The 23,756-nt window shown below is 41.3% G+C and overlaps 1 long non-coding RNA gene across 1 annotated transcript in view; it reads right to left on the bottom strand.

The window, feature by feature from the left end:
• Positions 1 to 2,068: 2,068 nt before the first annotated feature.
• LOC141420703 (uncharacterized) overlaps positions 2,069 to 23,756 on the bottom strand; it is a 126,245-nt gene continuing 104,557 nt past the window's right edge. Inside the window, exons 2-3 of the long non-coding RNA XR_012445238.1 lie at positions 6,031 to 6,109; positions 2,069 to 3,160 (exon numbers count right to left, since the gene is read on the bottom strand). This is a non-coding gene — a long non-coding RNA (uncharacterized lncRNA). The remainder of the gene's footprint in view (positions 3,161 to 6,030; positions 6,110 to 23,756) is intronic.

Raw genomic sequence — 23,756 nt, 5'->3', positions numbered from 1 at the left:
GCTTCAGCTTCATGTGAGAACTTCTTAAAAATGCAGAATTGCGATATACCCAAAAGACTGTGACACAGGTTACTCCAGAGGCACCTGCACATCCATGTTTATTGCAGCACTATTCACAATAGCCAAGTTATGGAAACAGCCAAGATGCCCCATTCTGACAAATGGATTAAGAACATGTGGTATTTATACACAATGGAATTTTATGCAGCCATGAAGAAGAACGAAATGTTATCATTCGCTGGTAAATGGATGGAATTGGAGAACATCATTCTGAGTGAGGTTAGCCTGGCCCAAAAGACCAAAAATCATATGTTCTCCCTCATATGTGGACATTAGATCAAGGGCAAACACAACAAGGGGATTGGACTTTGAGCACATGATAAAAGCGAGAGCACACAAGGGAGGGGTGAGGATAGGTAAGACACCTAAAAAATTAGCTAGCATTTGTTGTCCTTAACGCAGAGAAACTAAAGCAGATACCTTAAAAGCAACTGAGGCCAATAGGAAAAGGGGACCAGGAACTAGAGAAAAGGTGAGATCAAAAAGAATTAACCTAGAAGGTAACACCCACATACAGGAAATCAATGTGAGTCAATGCCCTGTATAGCTATCCTTATCTCAACCAGCAAAACCCTTGTTCCTTCCTATTATTGCTTATACTTTCTCTTCAACAAAATTAGAAATAAGGGCAAAATAGTTTCTGCTGGGTATTGAGGGGGTTGAGAGGGAGGGGGCGGAGTGGGTGGTAAGGGAGGGGGTGGGGGCAGGGGGGAGAAATGAACCAAGCCTTGTATGCACATATGAATAATAAAACAATAATTTTAAAAAAGATGTTATAAAAAAAAGAAGCAGAATTGCAGCTCCTAGTCCTATAGGGAACAGAATTTGAACAAGATCCTCCAGACAGTTTCATGCACTCCAGTTTGAGAAGTACTTTTGCCAGTGAACATGGTAACACTATGAAATAAAATGGTTATCCAAGGGAAAATGCTCAGAAAGAATATACACTTGATTTTAGTTCCAGCAACACTGCAAACTGAGCTGAGACCCTTTTGAAAAAACAAAAAGATAAAACTATAATTTTTTTTTAAAAGTCAGACTCAAATGACAAAGGGAAATTTCCTAGTACCCACCACCACAAAGGAACTTAGTACACAAGCTAATGCAGCTGTTAGGGTCCACGACTGTCTAATATCCTAGGATTAGAATCATGAAAATCAGAGGTGAGTCCTCGGACCCATATGAAGTGTGATGCTAGAACTTGGTTTCTATATACTTATTGCTTTGTGTAAGGGGAACAGGAAAAATGTCCCAGAGGAGCTCAGGGAACAATTAAGAAGACTCAGGCCTGATGGACCCCTAAACCTTAGTATATGCCGGATGTAGATATGATTCCAAATGAATACTATGTACATGGTGTTGGAATCTTAAATCAGCAAGTTACTGTAAAAATTCATCCTGGACAAGTAAAATCCTTGCGACACCCAGCCATGACAAATATAAAACCTCTCTGTGAAAATAGTCCCACAAACATGATGCACATGGAATGAGTCCATGAGCAAAACTTAAAACCACATCAGAAAAGAATGATTGTAAGAGGGCATCATGAGGTACACTAGCCATGAACTAGCATGTCTTAGACCATGTAATAATAGAACAATTTGAAGAAACTGTATTTCTTTTACTCTCAAAGCAACTTATTAACTTATAAATAAGAAAACTGGGTTGAAGGGGTAATTTACTGGTAAGGAAACTGAAGTCCAGAGAGCTCAGAAGTGCTTTAAGTTAGAACTTAAATCTAACTCCAGTGCTTGTTCTGTATCACATTATATCTATTTTCAATAAATGTATAATGAAGTCTTACCTGTTAGTTGGATAGAGAGAGATGTGATTTTCTTTTTTAGCAAGGATTTATTTTAGTATAACAGGAGAAAGTATAGACAAGGGTAGGGGAGAGAGAAAAAGTGAGAGAAACATTTCCTATTCCCCACGCAGGAAATGGGAGCAAAGACTCCACGATTATCTTACATTTGGAAGGAAGAACTTTCCTCAAGTTTATTTTGTCTCAATTGATCCTGCTTCATATATACACACAGGGAAGAAAGTAGGATCTTTATGTATTCAAGATTCTTGTTGAGAGAAAAAAGGAGGACAAGGTAAGAATTTTGAGGCAAAATTTTGGCAAAATGAGAAGTAGGAGTAAAATAGTATTCTGAATTTTCAGGATACTCAGGACTTATGCCTTATGAGTTGTCTTTATTTTTCCAAGACAGATGACTATACCACTGGAACCTATGCTAAGATGAGCTTTTGCTTTTACTCCAGGAGCATCCATGGTGCCTCTGAAAGGGACCTTTAAAGAGCAGTGCTAACCCACAACCCTCATATAGGCACTAAGGAACTGGTGTGTAGCCGAAGTATTGCCACAAAGTTGTAATTTCTCATTTCTTATCTGTTCACTAAATTACAATTTAAATCCCATCATTCAAAACTGCCTGATCTTGAGTCAGATGCATATATCACAAAGAGGCATTAAAATCTGACCTTTTATATCCCCAATAAGAAATGTCATGAGTCCATCACAGAATCATAACTCCCTCTCGAATTAGTGCTAAGAAAGATTTGAACTTCAAAGGGGAACTCCACAATTACAGACAAAACTGAGGACTTTCTTGGCAACTTCTTAAAATTCTGAATTCTAAGGGGAAAAATGAGATGAATTTCATGTTTCAGAGAAAAAGCAAAAATGGATGAGTAAATCATGTTGTTTCAAAGAATGCTACATACAAAAATTGAAAATGAACATGTTGATTTATCTTTCTGAAGTGAGTCCTAAGATCACTGGAAATTTTCAAAATTAGTAACAGTTCAGCAGAGACCCTAAAACCCAAAACAATTATCCATTGGCTGTTTTGCTGGCTAAGATTTACATCTAGTGGCTTCATCTGTATAGATACCACAGAAGCTCTGCCAACAGTACTGTGGGGCTTGGTGCCTTCAGAACTTGTCCTTGGAATATTTATCATTTAGCTCAGTAAATAGCTAGCCCTTTGCCAGCAGGGAGATAAGTAGGCAGCCTTTTCATTCTTGGTACTTTCAAAAGTTTTTCTTCCATAGCACACTGTGGAGCATCCATCTTCCTTGTGTTGATTATGCATGCCTAGGAGAGTAGAAAGCGGGTATTTTAGACCTTTGTAAAGATGATTCATTTAAATATGAAAGAAAAAAAAAACTAAGAAGAGATCAGAATAGGAAGCATCCAGAGAGAGGTTCAAAAGCAATAGCAGCTCGGCTATGTCACGTGTTGGGAGGGCAGCTGTGGGGCAGTTCTAATGGAGAAACAGACTCTCAATCTTCCATCCACACTAAGCAGAGGTGGTATGCCAGAGAAATCCATGAAAAAGCAGAATAGGTTTCTCAACATTCATTTATGTCTTCATTTTATAAATATTTACTGAATTCCAACTATGTGTGCATATGTCTCTCGTGTATAATAGTTGAGCTGAGCCTTAAAATATGCAATATTTGGACATATACACTATTGAGAAATACAGCTTAGTACTTTTCTCTCTACCACAAACAGGAGACCAATCAAATCATTGGACTAGACATACTTCTCAATCTTTGCTACATCTATGAATAACCTCAGGAGAATTTTTGAAATACCTGTCCTGGGACCCTAGCCTCAGATATATTGAATTAATTAATCTGGGATGAGACCAAGACATGAGTACTTTCACTTGTATTTGAGGAGTTCCCAGGTCACTGTAATGGGCAGCCAGGGCTGAGACTCTGGACCTAGAACAGGATAGACATGGACACCAAAATTTATCTGTCTTTTCTTTTTTGCCAATATAGGAATCCCAGCTTCTAATGTGCCATGACTCATGGATTAACAAAATTTCCCTAAAAATAAGATGTAAGAAGAGAGATAATAATAAAATATTGACTTCAACATAGGCACTGCCCTTTAGGAATTCTATTATCAGAAGAGGCAAAAATAGAAACTTTATGGTCATCATTTGGCACTGACTGATTCCCTACCAGAGCAGTTCCTCCTTAGAGAAACTGAATGAAGAACTAGTATGATGGAGTCACTATTGGACAAGCTCAGAGTGCACATATGCCCCTTTTGGATCTGGGTTTGAGAACAGAATTGGGAATAACCAATGGTCTCACCATTATGATGGTCTCTGCAACAATTTATTAGAGCTTGAGATTTTATAACTGGAAGGCATCTTTCAAACTTTAAAAGGTATGATGTTCCAAGGTTAGGTGGGCCAAAGGCTTGCATTGGGCACAAGAGGGACTTAAGTGTCACTTAGGACACATGTGAAGAAGTAAACATGGATTTTCATAGCTTTAGAATAACCTCCTACTCTTCATAGGGTAACTTGCAGTTATCCATTGCTACAATAAGAATCTACCCCCAAATAAGTGTAGTAAAACCATATATTGTTCTCTCTTATAGTGCTATGAGTTACTTGGCTCAGCTTGCTGGTTCTCCCTTGGTTCTTGTATACATTTCTGGTGAGACAATGACAAGAGTCACTTCATGTCTTTTGTGTTTCAGAGCAAAAGTAATAATGAATGGGAAAATAATCATGAGATGTTCTTCAATCATTAGATGACTTTATGTTTCAGACTAGGCATCCAAGATGTCAACTCACATTACTGGTTAATATTGGCTGGAAGCTCAACTAGGGCAGTCCACCCGGACCTACATGAAGTCTCTCTATGTGGCTGTGTTCCAAGAGACAGGAAGTAGAAGCTGCTAATTTCAGAAAGCCTGGGCCCCTCAAAGTAGCAAATACCACTTCCAGGAGCCACAAAACCTGCCCAGACTTGAAGAGAGAGGGGACAGAGACCCCATGTCTCGAGAAACAGATGTTGAAAAAATTATAGTCATTTTTTATTCACTACTACTTGTGAACCTATTAGCTCTTCTTATTCTTTCACCACTTATTTGGCTTTTAAATAGATTTTTTCACAGTTCTTTTATATCAGCATCCACAGAAAATATAAAAGGACAGTAACTATACCATTCTTTGCTATAGACACCTTGCTTATAAGTTTAAGTTTTTTCCAAAAGTCAGGATGAATTTGCACTAAGCATTGCTTCTCTCTGTCCAGTCTGCTTGGTGACAAAAAATATACATCTATAAAGACAGGTGACCAAGCCAAGACACACAGTCAGTGAACCAAGGTACAGGTCAGGGCCACATACAAGGGTCAAACCCATAGCTTGGACCTTACAGTCACTCTAGAGTTTTTGGAATTCTGCCAGTGTCAGCCTCACAGTCCATAATGATCCAGCACCCAACAGTTTCTGCATTGCTAAATGTTCTTGGGGCCCAAAAATCAATATCCAATCACACTTAGCTAGAGCCCAGTATTCTGTGCACTCAGCAGTGTGCCGTTTTTGTTGCTGGGTGCATAAAAGCTAACATGAGAAGCAGAACATTTGTTGGAATGAGCAGCATTAAAAATATTACCACTGTGGTGCAAATCACTGTTAATGACATTTATTGAGTGCTCACTTCATGAGGGAACCACTCTACCAGGAATTTTAAGATGATATAGGGGAAATAAAAGATACTTCTTTTGACCTCAGAAGCTAATGTTACTATTCTCTTTTCAGCCCTTCACTAGGAACACAATGGCTAGATTACTTTGCAAAATCTCTTCGTCAGCTTTAAAATCCTGTCCAGAGTAATGGGAATGCCAGCTACATCTGGTTTCCTGGTGGCAATTGCTATTTCTTTTCAGTGAGAGATATACTGAGAGACCAAATAGGCCTTTTTAAAGCTGTTAGAGGCCCCATCCATGTGTGACCAAGTCCCTTTTGTCCCTTCTCTACATCTAAGCTGCTTAATTCACAATGACTTCCCAACCAAATCCCTGAGGAAAGGTCTAGTGCAGCAACGATGTCCCTTCTCTTTTTGGGCTGGCTCTCTTCACTTGAAAAACAGATTTGCCTAACATTTCCTAGGGGAGAGCACCTCAAATATTAATGTGTGTATGAGTCACCTGGAAATTGTTAAAATGCAGATTCCTGTTGAGCAGGTCTTAGGCGGGTAATGTTGATGCTGCTGGTTCTTGAACCACACTTTGAGGAGGAAAGAGAGAAGACATTATGGAGAAAGTTTCACCTTATCCAGGCAGTGTGCAAAGCAAGACAAAACAAAGGTCCCAAGTATTTTGTCCATGCCCTCCTCTCTTTCCCTTGCTTAGTCACTGGGGGATGTACTCCAATCAAGCCCCAAGAAGAGCATTGGGAACCTCAAAATTTTCCATGAGACCTCAGGTTTTTGTTTTGTGCTCTACCACTTGAGCCATGCCTCCAGTCTTTTTGCTCTGATTATTTTGGAAATATTGTGTCCAGGCTGACCTGGACCACAATCATCCTAATTTATACTCCTTGTCATCATTGGGGATGACAGGTGTGTGCCACCACATCCAGCTTTTTTCCATTGATATGGGATCTTACAAACTTTATTGCCTAGGCTAGGAAGTGGGTCACTGGAGGTATGCCTTTGAAGAGTATATCTTGGTCCTGGTCCCTTCCTGATATTCCGCTCTGCTATCTGGCCACCACTGAGCAACTCTGTGCTTCCATCACTGTGATATGGTCCCTCACCACTGCAGGCCCAAAGCAATGGATCCAGATGACTGTGGATTGAAACCTCTGAAACTATGGTCCAAAATAAGTCCTTCATCTCTTACATTGCTTATTTCAGCTATTTTGCAACAATGAAGAAAATATGACTAACACACTCTAACTGCCCAAATTACCATAACAACTTACATTGTTGTTGATTTGTACTTTTTTCCCTAGTCCTTCATATTCTTCACCCACATACCATCTGCAGTCATCCTGTTCGTTCAAGTCTGGAAAACTGACTCAACTTCCTATTCTTTACTCTGAAACACCTGCCTGAGATCGTTTAGTGTTCCTGAGGGAACGTAAGTTCATTTCTATTTTGAATTTCCTGCCTCCCCAGAATTTTTGTTCTGCTTTTCACTTTCAGCTACTTTTCCCTTCCTACATTCTCATAAATCCAGTCCTATTCCCATCTTCATTTCAAATAAGAGAAATATAAAGCTCTTGTGTTTTGAGGAATTTTCACTGAAGGGCCTAAGTATTTTTGTACTATAAACAAGTTTCAATCACTTATTGCATATCACTGTTCTTGATAATTTTATCAGATGTCCTCCTCTATTATATCTCTGGACCCCTTACCTTAATTGTTCCCTATCTTCTCCCTGCCATTCCTCTCCACACCATTTCCCTCCCTAATTGCCTACAAACAGCTTATGGAAAGCAATTCCTCTCTCTACATTCTCCATTCCCAAGCTATGCCAAACTCACTTTTGTATTTCCCAAGTTTATCAATATATTCTCCTCTACAAAAGAACTAGCAGATTGCCAGCTTTTCTACTAGGGGACCCACCTCCTTGGAGGCACATGTAATTTGAAACAGCATTTTTTTTGTTTCATTGATAAATGACCTAGTAACTACAAGGAAGGAAAAGCAAGCATTAGTATGACTATTCTACAGAGGAAGAAACTAAACCCTAAGAAAATCATGTAACTTACTCATAGTCACCTAGAGAGTGGCAGAGTAAAAACTGAAACCTATGCTTCCCAAAACCTGGTATAGTCTCTCTACTGAGTCATTTGTCTGCTGGGTAAGACCCTATATGACAGACAATTTACACAGCCAGTGAAGTAATTAGTTTTCTGGGGCCCAAACTGCATAAATCTAAATTATATCATTTAATATGTTACTTGATGATTTCTCTAAAGGCTTACTGTTTACAGTGCTAATCACCAACTGTACACATAACTATTTCTACACAGAGGCCACAAATCAACATTTTTCTCTCCCAAAATGTTAAGGGTGAATTGGGGGCTTTGGAAAGCAGTCAATGAGGCAGGGGAAAAGAAAAATGATTTTGTTTCTGTTACCTACTGCTTTTCGTAATCTTAAGAAAGCCACAATTAGCAAGTGTCTTGAAGTGTACTGGGGAAGGGGAGTGGTAGAGTTAGAAAGACCCCCATCGCAACCAATAAACTGGGTGTGGCAGCACTTACCTATGAGGTAGTAGGTGGATTGCAGCCCAAGGCTAGCCTCCAAGCAAAAACACACAACCTTATCTGAAAAATAACTAAGCAAAAGCGGCTAGGGGCATGGCTCAAGAGGTACAGTGCCTGCCTAGAGAGTACTACAAATTCATAAATAAAAGTCTTTGGTACCACCTGAGCAACATGAAACATTAGTACGTTAGAATCATTCACTTTCTCAACACTCAAACTTACTGAACTATTTGAGAATTGCAAAGATCTGAGAGTCCTGATATTGCAGTATAGTCTTCAACTGGTGTTCAGTTGTTTTAGGCAACATTCTAATGAAATAAGTCCAGACTTCAGGTGTTAATTTGTTTATTCTTGCTCTGCATCTACTTTAACTCAAAATTCACATAGCAGGTTCTTTACTTAAAACAAAGAAAAAAGAAATATACATGAGAAGGTGAGAGTAGTTAGTGTAAGTGCCACTGCACCACTATTAGCAACCCACCCAAAACACAGCCTCAATTGCACTGATTGATATGGAGATTAATGGAGACACACATTCACACTTTTGAAGTTACATTCTGCAGCTTTGCCTTTTTTTTCTGTATGACTCCTGACATCCCAGGAGCTGACCTGGTATGATTTGCTAGGCTTTAACATTCTCTTGTTGACCATAAACAACTTTACCGAAAAACCGTCAGACAAGCCCATGGTGAGGCCATGTTGAAGAAAGATAAAACATGGGTACTCAGTCATTATATCTGAATACAGACATAAAACAAAAACAAAAACCAAAAGCACAAAACTCCTCTCTCCCTGATCATAGGAAGGACTGCTGCTTCTTCCCCAGTTAAGGCTTTGGCTTTGCTGTTCTTCCTGCAGAGAAGTTCTCCTAAGGTATCTAACCACAAAATTGTCTCTGCTTTCAGGCAGCATCCACTCCAGAATCCTGGGTCCTCAGATTCTCCCCAAATTACCCAACCAAAGCCCACATCCTTTAGATCCTGCCTAACACTCTCTTACTGAGATATGCCATGGTTCACCATAGTGAGCATTCACTCTCACTGAGATGAACAGTAAACACAGCTTTCTCTAATACAGCTATATTCTTAGTGATCTTTCACTAGGAAGAGAAAGAGCCATGAATGCTTTGGCAGAATGGGGTGCAAATTACACTGTGACACATCTTGTGGTTCAGCCAAGGTTCTCCAAAGACAATGAACCAATAGGACATACACAGAGATATGAGAGGGAATTTATTATGAGAACTGGTTCACTGAGTATAGAAACAAAAAGTCACACCACAGGCCATCAGCAAGCTGGAAAATAAAGGAGTCAGTAGTATAGCTCAGGCCAAGTCCAAAGCCTCAAAACAGGGAAGCTGATGGTATAATTCTCAGTAGAAGATGGAGGGCCCGAGAGCCAGCTGTACATGTCCCAGAGTTCAAGGCTAGAGAACCTGATGTCCACAGTTAGAAGAAGGGCATGCCAACACCTGCATCTTTTTGTTCTCAGTCCCCAGTTAATTGGACTGGGAGAGTGGCTTTGCCCCATTCAGTGCACCAATTCACACATCAATCTTTAGAACCACCCTCGGAGACCTAACTGGGGCAGCCCAATCATTCTACTCAAAAGCAGAACCACATGGCTTTCCTTTCAGCTGAAGATGGACAGACTCAGTGCCTACTGAAGCACTAAACATAATTAATGCTGTGACTGAGCATAAATTATGGTTTACTGGCTGAGTATTCCTTAATCCAGTCAATCTGATACCCAAAATCAAACAGCAGAGCTGAAAAGGCAGACATATAGTCATTTTCTTCCAGACTGCCATTTTGCAACTTCATGAAAACCTCACCACATTAATACAATCTACATGAGTTGGTGGAAATATCAACTACGCAGTTATCTACCACCATCTCTCAAAAAGTGGTCATTCTCACTAGTTCAAATTGGATTTCTTTTTTTTTTTTTTTTTGCAGTATTAAGGTTTGAACTCAGGGCCTCATACTTGCTAGGCAGGCGCTCTACCACTTGAGCCAGTCCTCCAGCCTTTTTTTTGTGTTGGGTATTTTCAAGTTAGGGCCTCACAAACTATTTTCCCTGGGTTGGCTTCAAACTTCAATTCTTACAATCTTTGCCTCCTGAGTAGCTAGACACCCTCCCAAACTGGATTTCTTTATATAATCTCCATACCATACATCTATGCTGTATCTTTATATGAAAGACTTACGCGTTTCTCATTTTGAATACTCTCACTTGAGGATTTCTGGTAGATTAAAGTACCACCCATTCTTGGCTTTTTTTCCTCAGCCAATTAACTATTTAAATTTTTCTCATCTAAATTGAATTTGCCTTTATTATTTTTTCTTACTGTTTTTCCTCTCTACAGCCATCAGCCATAGCTTAGTAAATAATTGTTTAATATGGTAAGACAGCAAAAAGTATGGTTGTAGAAAAGAAAGGAGAAGGGACAAGAGGGAATGGTGAAGGATACCATCACCTGGAGCTCACTCGTGTGGGTGACCATAGACAGGACACTTCAATCTCTACTGTTTGGCCGGTGGGCAGCCACCCCATGGTGATCAGGGACTCTCTGCTCACTTTCCACTCCATCCCCTCCTTCCCTTCATGATTACCATGGCAACTCCTGCTGGCAGGCAATGGGTCCTGACCCGTATTACCCCGAGCTCTTCCCCACCAAACCTCGACCTATCCCGATGCCCCATAATACCTTAAGCTCTTGACTTCACCCAGGATATAAGAACTGGGCTGCCATTTCTCCGGCCCTGCTCTTTGGGGACGGTGAACCTCGCCCGAGAGCGTGCTCTCAATAAAGCCTGCTTAAAGCCTGCTTGCTTTGTTATTTGGCTCCAATTTGGCCTTCCCATCAGCGTCGACCTAACATTTGGTGCCGAAACCCGGGAGGAAGCGAGCCTCACCCGACTCCAGGCAGTCGGGGCCCTAGGCCAGGCCCTGGCTTGAGGCCCTTCCTCCTCTCCGGATCGACCCTCTGGCTCCGGCTTGGGTGAGTCTCCTTCCCCGTTTTGTTCCTCCTTGGGCCCCTGTCCTAGTCGCGGCCATGCCAGGATCAGCCCCTCCGCTTCTCCTCGCACCTGGGCATTCGGAGAGACGTCTCCCCTGTCCAGGCTGCCTCCTCTGAACCGGGTCTCCTCTTTTAGTGAGGGACGCTTCTCTAAAGGTTGAGACTCTCCGACAATTCGGGGATGGGGTCCTCCCAATTCAAGCCGGACTCAGGGACTCCCTTGTCCTGTCTCCTCTCAAACTTCAAAATTTGGGACTCTCTCCAGACCTCCACCACAAGCAGCTCATTTTCTACTGCACCATGACATGGCCACAATACACCTTAAACAACAACTCATAATGGCCTCCACAGGGCACTTTTGATTTTAATATCCTCACTGATCTTGATAATTTTTTGCCGTCAAACCCATAGATGGTCTGAGGTCCCATATACACAGGCCTTCTGGGAACTGCGCTCTCGCCCCTCTCTGTGCCTCCAATGTTCCCCTTCCCAGATCCTTCTTAACACCCAATTCTTCGGGGTCCCCTCCCCCATACCCCAACCCTTCTCCTTTATCTGAATCTACTGAATTCCTCGCCCCTCCCCCACCACCAACCACAGCCACCCTCATTGTCACATCCAGCTTTCCCTTGCCCTCCTCCTCCTTTGGCCTTGCCTCCCACACCCTCTGCTCCACCTACTCCCTGCCCTCCTACATCCCCAATAGCCTCCTACACTCGCTCACTCCGCCCTTCCCCACCTCCTCTCCTTTGTCCTCTCCAAGAGGTGAGGACATGTCCATGTCCAAGTCCATGTTCCTTTCTCTTCTCCTCAATGACCTTCTGGAAGCTGTCATTACTGTACTCCATTACCAGGCAGAGGAACAGAGAGGAGATCTGGCAGGACATAAGGCCCCTAAGCCAGCTACCTGAAGCCCAGGTCTGGGTACTGTACAGGGTCACTGGCTCCAGGGCCCCTCCACATGGCTGTCATCCTCAGTGATTATAGGAACAAAACACTACAGGCTAGGGGCTCCTGTCTCTCCTCCACACCCAGGCTCCTCCACGCCAGCCTCAGTCCACACCCAACTCATTGGACTTGCCAAAAGCTGCAGTTGCCCTGGCCACTGCACATGTGGACCCCTGTGCTGGGGTAACAGCTCCTCCTACAGGGCTCAGTGGAGTGCACTTCCTTCAGGAGCCTGCCCGGCCAGGTCCCAGCACATCACCAGGAAATATTTGGGATGCACGCAGGAAGGGCCACTCTCCTAGGCTTCCTCAAAACCCAGCACTCAGAGAGAGAACATGTATAAGGGGAACCCTCTGCCCCATGCAGCCCTGGGTTGTCGCCCAGGCAGGGACACAGACATAGAGATGTGCCAAAGACCTACACAGTGGAAGCCTCACAGCCTCCTGACCCTTTTTCTTAACCGCCTCCAGGAGGCCCTCACCCAATATACCCAATTAGACCCTACCTCCCCTGCTGGGGCACCAATCCTGGCTGGACATTTTATATCCCAGTCCGCACCAGATATTAGAACTAAACTAAAAAAGGCTAAAAATGGCCCTCAAACCCCTATACAGAATCTGATAAAAATGGCATTTAAAGTTTTAATGCCCAAAAGAGACAACAAAATCAACCCACCAAAAAACACCTCCAACAAAAGGTGGCCCTCCAAACCCAAGCCTTGGTGGCAGCCCTGCGGCCGGCTGGACTACAGCCCTGAGTCAAAGGAGGAACCTGAAACCTCCCATCAGCCCCTCTGGGGGCCTGCTTCAGATGTGGCAAAAAAAAGCCACTGGGCTCGCCAGTGCCCCAACCCGAGACCTCCAACTAAACCCTACCCAAAATACAAACAGGTGGGTCACTGGGGATCAGATTGTCTTGGACAGGGCTTACCCCCTACGGCTCCTCGTGGAGGGTCAGCCCCACCAGCTATCCAGATCCCTGACTTTCTCGGACTGGCAGAAGATTGACAATGCCTTGACTCGGAGACCCCAATCACCCTCGCCAAGCCCAGGGTCATACTCCAGGTAGTGGGTAAGTCCATCTCCTTCCTCTTGGACATGGGGACTACCTATTCTCTGCAGCCTGCCCACTCGGGTTTAACAGTTCCTTCATCAGTCTCTGTTATGGGAATTGACGGCTTTCCCTCTGCCCATACAAAACTCTGCCCCTTCCTTGTTCTGCTAGAGGTATTATATTTCCACACTCTTTCCTTATCATCCCATCCTGCCCTGCCCCACTTCTAGGTCGAGATATTGTAACAAAGCTTGGGGCCTCCATAACCATCCCTCCCCACCTACCAGAACCTCTAGCTTCCCACTCACTCCTTCTGGCCTCTGCCAGCCACCTAACCCCTTTGCTTCCTAAACCTGCTCTGCCCACCTTTCCTCTTCTGGTCAACCCCATTGTCTGGGACATCTCAGTCCTGGTTGTGGCTACACACCACTCACCCATCCACATTTCTCTTATGGACCCTAACCAATATCCCTGTAGACCCCAATTTCCTATTTCAAAAACCCAGTACACTTCTACAATATGTCGATGACCTCCTTCTGTGCTCCTCCTTCCAGCAGGACTCTAAAACGGGAACGCCAACCTCCTTAACTTTCTAGCCTCTAAGGGATACTGGGTCTCCCCAGCCAAGGCCCTTCTCTCCTTCCTGGAACCCTTGTTTCACCCCAAGGGCCTCCAATCCACCATCCATCGGGTCCAGGAGGCCTGCTCTGTTTGCTGTCAAACAAACCCCCATGGCAGATTCCATCTCCGCCAATCCCTCCACAACTCCATGGTAGCCAGCCTGGTAAAGACTGGCAGATCGATTTCACTCATATGCCAATTAACTTGGGTAACGTTCAACCAGATAATGCTCCAGGATTCATGACTACCAGCTCCTCCCCATGGGGTCAGGCTGTACCAGTCAAGTGGCCCAAAACATCCCTAGCCCCTAACTTTGCCCCCTTTCAGCAGGAAGTATCCAGAACCGATTCTGTGCCCCTATACCAAAGAGTCTGGGATGTTTGGCCACTGGGCAGCCACCCCATGGTGATCAGGGACTCTGCTCACTTTCCACTCCATCCCCTCCTTCCCTTCATGATTACCATGGCAACTCCTGCTGGCAGGCAATGGGTCCTGACCCATATTACCCCGAGCTCCTCCCCACCAAACCTCGACCTATCCCGATGCCCCATAATACCTTAAGCTCTTGACTTCACCCAGGATATAAAAACTGGGCTGCCATTTCTCCGGTGCGACTTCTCCGGCCCTGCTCTTTGGGGACGGTGAACCTCACCCGAGAGCGCGCTCTTAATAAAGCCTGCTTGCTTTATTATTTGGCTCCAATTTGGCCTTCCCATCAGCATCGACCTAACATCTATGAACTCTGGTTTCCTCTTCCATAAAACAGAGTTAAGATGAGGTCACTAAAATTGTCACCACACCCTCCTTGCCCACCTCTTCTGCCTATCTCAGAACAGGAGACTCGTCTTCTTTCTAAGATTGTTTCTATTTGAGACAAGTTTGTTCTCCCTGGCTTCCACCAGGATGTTATTTTTTCCCTTGAATCTTTCATCTGTTTTTGTCCCATTAATGTCTTTTTTTTTTTAACCAAATCCCAATCCCCAATTCACTCTCAAGAACCAGCTGACTTCTGTGGCTTCTCCATGATTAATTAGTAGAGTATGCCTCCTGGTTCACACTGCTTCCTTTGTAATGGATCCATTTGAAACCACTCCAATTTGCAAGTGATTGGGAAGATATTTTCTGAATTAGTCTGTTTTGTGTTGCTGATAATACACCACCACAGACAGGGTAAGTTATTTTCAAAAAGAGGTTTACTTTAGCTCACAGTTTTGGAGGTACAAGGTCTTGGGGCTGCATCTGGTGATGCCTTCTTGCTGGAGAGTCCCAAAGTGGTGCAAGGCATCACATGGCAAAACAAAGGGGACATACATGTATACATTTGTCTTTTCTGGTCTTAGTCTTCTTATAAGCCACCAGGATTCAATTACAGGACTCCACCCTGATAACCTTATGTCATCTTAATCTTTTTCTCCCAAAGGCCCCACCTCTAAACACTATAATCACCTGGTGAAGGAACGGAAAGCCAGCTTTTGCAGTTCTCTTTGGCATGGGAAGTATAGAGTTTTGATCATCTTTGTTCCAAAATGGCAGATAGGGACACTAAGTTTATCCCCTCTGCTCCCTGAACCCACTCTCCTAACAAGCTCTAGAGTAGGGAATCAGCACTGTCAGGACTGGCTAAAGCTGTAGCACTTTTCAAAATGCTCTCAGTAAATAATTTCACATAATCCCTTATCACTGTGGAGAATCAGAAGGGGCAGATAAGCAATCACCTCTTTTCTCTCCATCATCTGCCAGTATCTCATAACATAGTTGTATTTCCCTTCTTTATACATTCCAAAAACATTTATTCTGTGTGTACTGTATGCCATCAACTGTTCTAGGTCATTGGTTCTCAAAGTGTGGTCCCCCAGATCAGCAACACCTAGTAGCCTGTTAGAAATACAGTGTCAACCCCAATCCACACCACAACTCTTTGGGCAGGCTCCTCAGTTTGTGTTTTAATAAGCCCTCCAGGTGATGCATGCTAAAGTTTGAGTTGCTGCTCTCAGCTTTGAGATACAAAGGCAAGTATGCATACCTTGGCCTCAAAAGATTCTCTAGGTTAGTGGCACAGACAGAGAAGTAAAGAAGTCATTATAATAAGACTAATAAGAGGAAAAGCAAAGTGAGCTGACCAGTAGCACACAGAGATAGCTTGCTGGTTTAAAGCCTGGCATTATGAAGAACTATGAAAGAAGGAGTAGGGCAAACTCAAGCTCTCTAGCCAGGTGTGGGATTTGGCAGTCATCTCACCTCTCTGGGTCCCAGTGTGTTTTGTTGTTGTTCAGGGAATAACAACATCAAAAGTGCTAAGCCAGGATCTAGTCCAAATAGAAGATCCTAAAGATTCTTCCATGCTCGGTGACTATCTGCTCCCACTCACCAAGTAGGTTACAGTCAAACCTAGAGTGAGGTAGTAAGACCTGAAAGGAGGAGTGAAAGAGCTGTTGCATTCCATTTTCTTTAAGGAAAGGCAGTATGAATCCTCTGAAGATGAGTGCTGAAAGTACCTTTTACTTTATCCAGCACTAACCTCATTATAACACTAACAACTTCCTGTGGGGAAAAATGCAAAATCCCCATCTTTCTAACAGGCAAATGGATGTAAATACTTTGTTGGAGAGTTTCTCCATGCAGACTTTCTAATGGGACACTCCATACAAACATGAGTATGTTACTCCTTAATGATGAGAGAGTACTTGAATAATGCTTTCCCATTTAGAAAGCAACTCATTTTATGCCCATTAACAATCTTGTGACCCAAATAACTCTTATTTCTTACAAAGAAGAAAACTCATAATTCCCTAAAGGAGTGGTATGGGTTGAATTGTGCCCCTTCCCACAAAAAAATTCATATTCAAAGTCCAAGCCCCCAGTAGGCAAGAATGTGACCTTATTTGGAGATAAGGTGATTTCAGATGTAACAAGTTAAGTTTAGGTTATATTGGCATATGACTGATGTCCTCATAAAAAGGGACAATTTTGACACAGACCTGAACACAGGAAGAATGCTATGTGAAGATGAAGACAGGCACTGGGGTGATGCTCCACAAGCCAAAGAACGGCAAAGATGCCAGCAAACCCCCAGAGCTGAGATGACAGTATTTAACAGATTCTCCCTCACAGCCCGCAGAAGAAACTAACTAGCTATCACCTTGATTTCAGACTTCCGGCCTCCAGAACTGAGATGATACACTTTTGTTGCTTAGGCAACTCAGTTTGTGGGACTTTGTAATTGCAGCCTTAGCAAACTAATGCAAACAGATTCACCACAGTCTCTGAAAGGTATTAGATACAGTGGCTTTAGTGGTGTTCTGTACAGAAAACACAATAAAGAGTCAGTGTCTCCCCAACTCTGCCATCTCACAGGCTCCTTTTAGTAATATTGGGGCCTTACGTAGTACCCAGAGAAACAGCAGAACATGCCAGCACACTAGGGTGCTTGGGAGATCCAGAAGTGCGCCCCACAAGGGAGCCAGATGAGGAGGAAAGAGGGAAAGCTGAGGCTACCAACTGTCTGGAAAGGCATGTAACAACTGCCTTCCCTAGGCGACCCCTATGCACACACTGGGACCATTACTTAGCAGGAGGCACACTTCCTCCATAACAAGAAGAACAAAAGTCACTAAAAGAACCAGTTTAATCTGATCAACATTTTAATTAAGAAAATGACCCATAATTTTGAGTTCTCTACTGGGATTGCTCTGTTCATCTTGGAAAAGGCAGTACAATCTCACTTCCCATATCATTACGGTGGAGCTGCTAACCGGAATCATCTTGCATCTGGAGAACACAGCCGTTTGGCAGCATTGCAGAGAGGATGGGAGGAAATGTGTTCTGAAAACATTAACAATCTCAGTCAGCTATTCTGACCACCAGTCAAGTGTAACTTATACAACTCTTTAAAGATGAAAAATGGGAAGGAAAATGAGGAAAGGAAGAAAGAAAAAATAAAACAAAATTGTGATGTAAAAATATTGAATCTGTCACTTCCATTTCTCTATGTACTTTAAGTAAAATAATATGTTTTATTATAAGACAGGGTCTTGTTTAATAATGCAAGGTTTTGTTCTTTTTAATGAGTCTTAGAGCAGGGCCATGCATAAGGGTACTATGAAAACATACGAAGAGAAGCAATGGTTGGATAATATAACTCTCTCTCTCTCTCTCTCTCTCTATATATATATATATATTTGTGAGTTTGTATATATATATATATATATATATATATATATATACACGTAGTTGCATATACATGCGTACAGCTATAAATGCGTGCATAATTCAGGGCTCCCCAAATCAGTTTGTGATCAGAAAGTTTCATGGAAATCTGAAAAACATTGGCTACAACAGACACAAAGAGAAGAATGGGTATCCTGGTAGTTTAAAAGAAGATTGTATCTATAAATATTATTTAAAATATAATAATTCAAGGTATACATTAATTACACAGCTTTTAAGGGATATTTAAAAGTTTATAATTGTCATTTTAAAATTAATATAACAAACTTAGAAATAAGTATCACAGATATCTTCAAAACCCAGAATTAACCACTCTTACTAATTATAAATTCTGAATAGTAGAAATATCTATGTCCATTATATCGGTCTTTGCCTTTTTCTATGCTTTTTAAAAAAAATCTCAAATATTTTTATACAAAACCTCTTAATTCTCTTATCCAACAACCAACCTTACTAGAGATCTGACATTTACTAGCATTGAGAGTCAAGACAAATGTTTTACTTTTTTTTTTCCTTCTGTACCAGGGATTGAACTCAGGGCCTCATGTTTGCTAGGCAAGCACTAACCATTTGAGCCATGTCCCCAACCCTTTTTGTTTTAGTTTGTTTTTAGATAAAGTCTCACTAACTTTGACTGGGCTGACTGTGGACTTCAATCCTCCTATCTCCAGCTCCTAAGTAGCTAGGATCATAGGTGTGTGCATCATGCCCAGTGAAATGTTTTATTCTTTCTGAACCATTTCCTCATTCATAAACTGAGATTCATCATACTATAAGGTTATTATGAGAATTAGAAGAATGTGGACAAAGAGGTGATGGTGCCTATTAAGCATTCTCAAAATAGTGACTACCCCTATTTCTGAATCACTTCTCTTCTGTCCCCAATGTGTAATTATCCAGCCCAACCATGAAAACACACAGAAACACTACCTCCTAAGCCAGCCTATTACATTTTTTAAAATTTCTTGTTGTTACAAGTCCATTAAATGGTCTCCCTGTAACTGTCATTGTTGGTACTAGTTGGGACTACAAAATCTTCCCACTCAGCATCTTTCATCATTTAAATGCAGCTGAGAATCCCCCAAGTCTTACACTTCCCCCCTCCCATCTCTAAGGCTTTGGGCTCCAAGGTTAAAATGTCTCAATCTCCTTATTATCCTAGATAAAATGTAATTTTGATTTCTTGCACCATGATCAAGAGTCTCCTCCAAGGGAACTTAACCCTTATCTCTCTTTAAATTGCAATGCCCATAGATCAGAATGGAGCTCTTATCTCACATTCTTGCTCAAGATCATGGATGGACAAATATTCTTTGCAAAGGACCAGACAGTAAATGTCTCCATCGGTGTTAGCCATACAATCCTGTGCAAAAGCAGCCATAGACAATTCTTTGATAAATGGGCAAAGCTGTGCTCCAATTAAAAAATCTTTAAAAAAGAAAGCAAAATAGGGTAGGCCATAGACCAGTGGCCAGTAAATTATAATTTGATCTATTGATCATAGTGACCAATGGATCATAATCGCTACTCTCTGTTTTATATGATATTTTCCTACTTAAAGGAGTCCCACTGACCTTTCCCAAGGACTTCATCACACTGTTGTGACTTTTGACATCCTTGCCACTGAGCTATGATATGATGTTACACAGCATTAATGTGAGTTTCTTTTTGGATGCAAAGCATCCAGAGGTTGGGGTCAGCCAACCTCACTCCTGATACATGCAGTGGAGAAGAGCATGTTAGAACACTGAGGAATGGCTCTTCTTACCATTTCAGCACACTTAACATAAGTCAGCTTACACATACCATCCAGAGGCCACCAAAACTGAGCCTTAGCACAAAGAGAAGTCTGTGGAAGTTTTCTATAGATATGTGGCAGATTTGGAGATCCTAAGGAAAGAACTTGCCTTCATCTATGTCATAAACCATCTTGATCAATTCAGCTCACCTCTCAGAGCTGATGAGTGGTTCTTATCTAATATGAATCACAGCTGGTCTTTTCTTTGTTTTTAAGTTGTTTTTTCCTTTATTTGTGAGATGTTTGCATCATTGAGGTAGTTACATGGTAGCAATTAATTAATTGCTATGAGGCAAAACACACCATGCAATTCCTTTCAACAGTAGTTCAAAATTCAATCCAATATTTTTTGTTTACTCAGACTCAGGAATGCCCTTAATTAAGAGTTGCTTTAATTTCCTGCCTTGATGATTGGGCTTGTATGTATCACCACGTATTGTCAGGATACAAGTGAAAAGAAGACTGGACTGTGAGTCAAAATGCAAATGTTAGTTCCATTTCCATTCCTTTTTAATTTGAGAACTTAAATTAGCTAATTAAGTTCTCTTCACCTCTGTCTCTTCATGCATAAAATAGAGAAAATAATACTTTCCCCATTTACCTTACAAGGCTAATTTAATTGTCAAACACGGACATGGATTTGAAGGTTACTATTTCTGTAGATGTAATATGTTATTATGTCAAAAGATATTCACAATACACTATTAGCAGAAAAATCAGGCAACAGACCAGTATTGCCATCTAACCTGAATTTTTCTGGAAGAAAACACAGCAAAATTAGGATAGTGGTAGAATTGAGTGAAATATATTTTGCTCTTTTCTGCTTATTTGTAATTTCTGTTTTCTGTAGTGAGTAAGCACTGATTGTGCTATAATAAAAGGTCAGTATTAAAACAATGGCTTATCAAATTATAAAAACACAGGTTAATTCAATAGATTTGTAAAATACAGAAGAGGATTAAGAATTACATACAGTAGCATGCATTTACTGAGCCTTTGTTACAAACCATAGAGCAGCTACAGCAAGCCATCTCAAAGGCTGAGCTCTTACATTTCATAGCTCTTGGTTCTCAGTGAGTTGTCTTAAGAAGAAGGGGAGCAACCACGAGCTTCCAGGCAACATTATTGGGTTAATGGTATATGAATCTCAATGGCAAGTCTTTTTGTTTGGTTGGTTTTTACAGTGTTGGGGATCTGAGCCAGGGCCTTGCACATGCTAGGCAAGCACTCTACCACTGAGCTACATCCCAGCCATCCATGGCAATTTAAACAAAAAATTACAATTGCCATACCCATACAATGAGTTATGAAGAGGTGAATCATGAAGAGCTATTTCAGTTGGCACTCATGAGACCTGTGTTGTGATGGCCTTAAGATGAACAGTAAATTGAAAGGTTATTGTGGGCAGGAACCTAGATTTTAAACAATCTGAAACAAATAAATTTCAATGCATAAAGAATATAGTGAGGCCCAGTATGGTGGCTCATGCCTGTAATCCCAACTACTCAGGAGGCAGAGATCAGGAGGATTGTGGTTTGAGGCAAATCCAAGCCTCAAAAAGCTAGCAAGACTCCATCTCAATCAATAAGCCAGGCATGGTGGTAGGCACATGTGATCCCAGTTAGGCAGAAGGACATAGGTAGCAGGATTACTGTCTAAGGCCAGCCCCAAAGAAAAACATAACAAAAAACAAAATGAAAGACCCTACCTGAAAAAAAAACCACAAAAGGGATGGGACATGCCTCAAGGAGATGAGTTTAAACCCCAGCACCACCAATATATACATATATATTTATATATGTATACTAGCTATATAAATCAAGAGTAAACAAGACATTTAATTCCCGTAAAGAGAAGTAAATTAAAGGTGAACTTTGGAAAGGTCAGCTCTTAAATTCTGCACTGTAATTCTCTCAAATGTTCTTCAAAGTGTAGCCATTCCATCAGAGCCACTTTAAATCAGTTCCTAAACACTGAATATGAGTAAAGTCTGCTGCAGACTATCAAGAGCTTCTACGTACTACAAACAAATCCTACCATCTTACATTACCACCAAATGGGAAACTGAATGAAATTTGTGATTGACTTTTTATTCCGCAAGATTTTCTTATTCTCCCTAAACCTAAAGTCACATATAAAAATCTCCCAGCATAGAGATCATAAATACAGATACCATTCCAGAATTTTTAAACTTCCTTTCAGTAGGCTTTCAGCAATGGCAAAGCTATTAACTAAAAATAAATCTGCAGGGAGAAAATATTTGCAAATCATATATCTGATAATGAACTTTGTTTAGGATGTAAAAAGAATCCTTATAACTCAATAACAAAAAAGTAAATAACTCAATATTAAAATAGGCAAAGGATCTAAGTAGGCATTCCTCTAAATAATATATAAAAATGACCAGTAAGCACATAAAGAGATGTTCTATTCATTGGACATCAGAGAAGTACAAATCAAAACCACAATATAGGACTGGCAGAGTGGCTTAAGTGGTAAAGTGTCTGCCTAGCAAGCATGAGGCCCTGAGTTCAAACCCACCAGTATCACAAAAAAAAAAAAATATATATATATATACAATATGATGCAAAGTCATGGAAAATAACATGTTGGCAAGGATGTAGAGAAATCAGAACTCCCGTACCCTGCTGGAATGTAAAATAGTGCAAAGCCACTTTGGAAAACAATCCATCAGTGCATCCAAGGTTAAACATAGAGTTAACATGTGGACTAGTAATTCCACACCTGGGTATACACCCGGGAGATATGAAAACATATGTCCACACAAAAATTTATGCACAAAGTTCATTGCAGCATTACTCACAGCCAAAAAGTATAAACAAGTCAAATGCCTGCCAAGAGATGAGTGGATATAGAAACTGTATAGCCATATAATAAAAAAAAATGAGACAGGGTCTTGCTACATAAGCCCAGGCTGGCCTGGAACTCTTAATCCTTCTGCCTCTGCCTCCCAAGTGTTGGGATTACAGAAGGGTACACCATGCCCTGCTAGAATATTATTTAACCATAAAAAAGGAATAGCATACTGATAAATGCCACAATATGGATGAACCTCTGAAACATTATGCTAAGTGAAGGAAGCCTGTCACAAAACACATATTATATGATTCTATTTTTATAAAGTGACCAGGATAAGCACCTCTACCGAGACAAAAAGTAGATTAATATTTGCCCAGAACTATGGAAGGTGATGACGGGAAGAGAGTGGAAGGGTGACTGATAAAGATACAGATTTCATTTTGGAGCAACAAAAGTGTTCTAAAATTGTGAGATTTTAATACATTTTAATAAATGTATTAAAAATTATCATCTTGTACACTTTAGATAAATGAAGTGTGTGACTTGCTAATACAAAAAAGTTATGTAGGTGGATAGATGATATATAGATAGATACATACATACATACATACATACATACATAGACAGATACATAGATAGAGACAGATAGGCACACTGACCCAGAGCAAAGTGCCAGCTTCCAGAGCCAGAATTAAACAAATGAGAATGGTTTTTTCCTTTACCTTCACTAAAACTGATTTTCTTAACATGCACACACATAAAATATTAAAACAGAGATCAAATGACTAATTATTAAGATGCATCTACCATACAGAAACTGTCTAACTTCTTTTATCTTCCCTTATCCCTGTTCCCTATAGTCAAAGGTTTCACCCCACTTATCAATTATGGAGTCTTCAGGACCCATTTACTTAGAGCTGGTATCCTCTCAACCTCATTCCAGTCTGGAGGATTGGAGATAACCCCCAATGCACCCCCCATGAGATTACAGACCCCTTTTTTGAGTATTTTGCTTATTCAGACACTGTGTTGTAGATCCATCATCTATATTTATATGAAATTTCAGCATAGATTAATGTCAAGGTCCCAAGGAAGACTGGCTGAACATTCTGCTCTATCATATGTGGCAGATTTTCTATATTTCGTGCATGGGGCAGATTTTCCTG

Source organism: Castor canadensis, chromosome 2 (genome assembly GCF_047511655.1).
Source record: "Castor canadensis chromosome 2, mCasCan1.hap1v2, whole genome shotgun sequence".
Taxonomy (NCBI): domain Eukaryota; kingdom Metazoa; phylum Chordata; class Mammalia; order Rodentia; family Castoridae; genus Castor; species Castor canadensis.
This window is presented reverse-complemented; position numbering and strand designations above follow the sequence as displayed.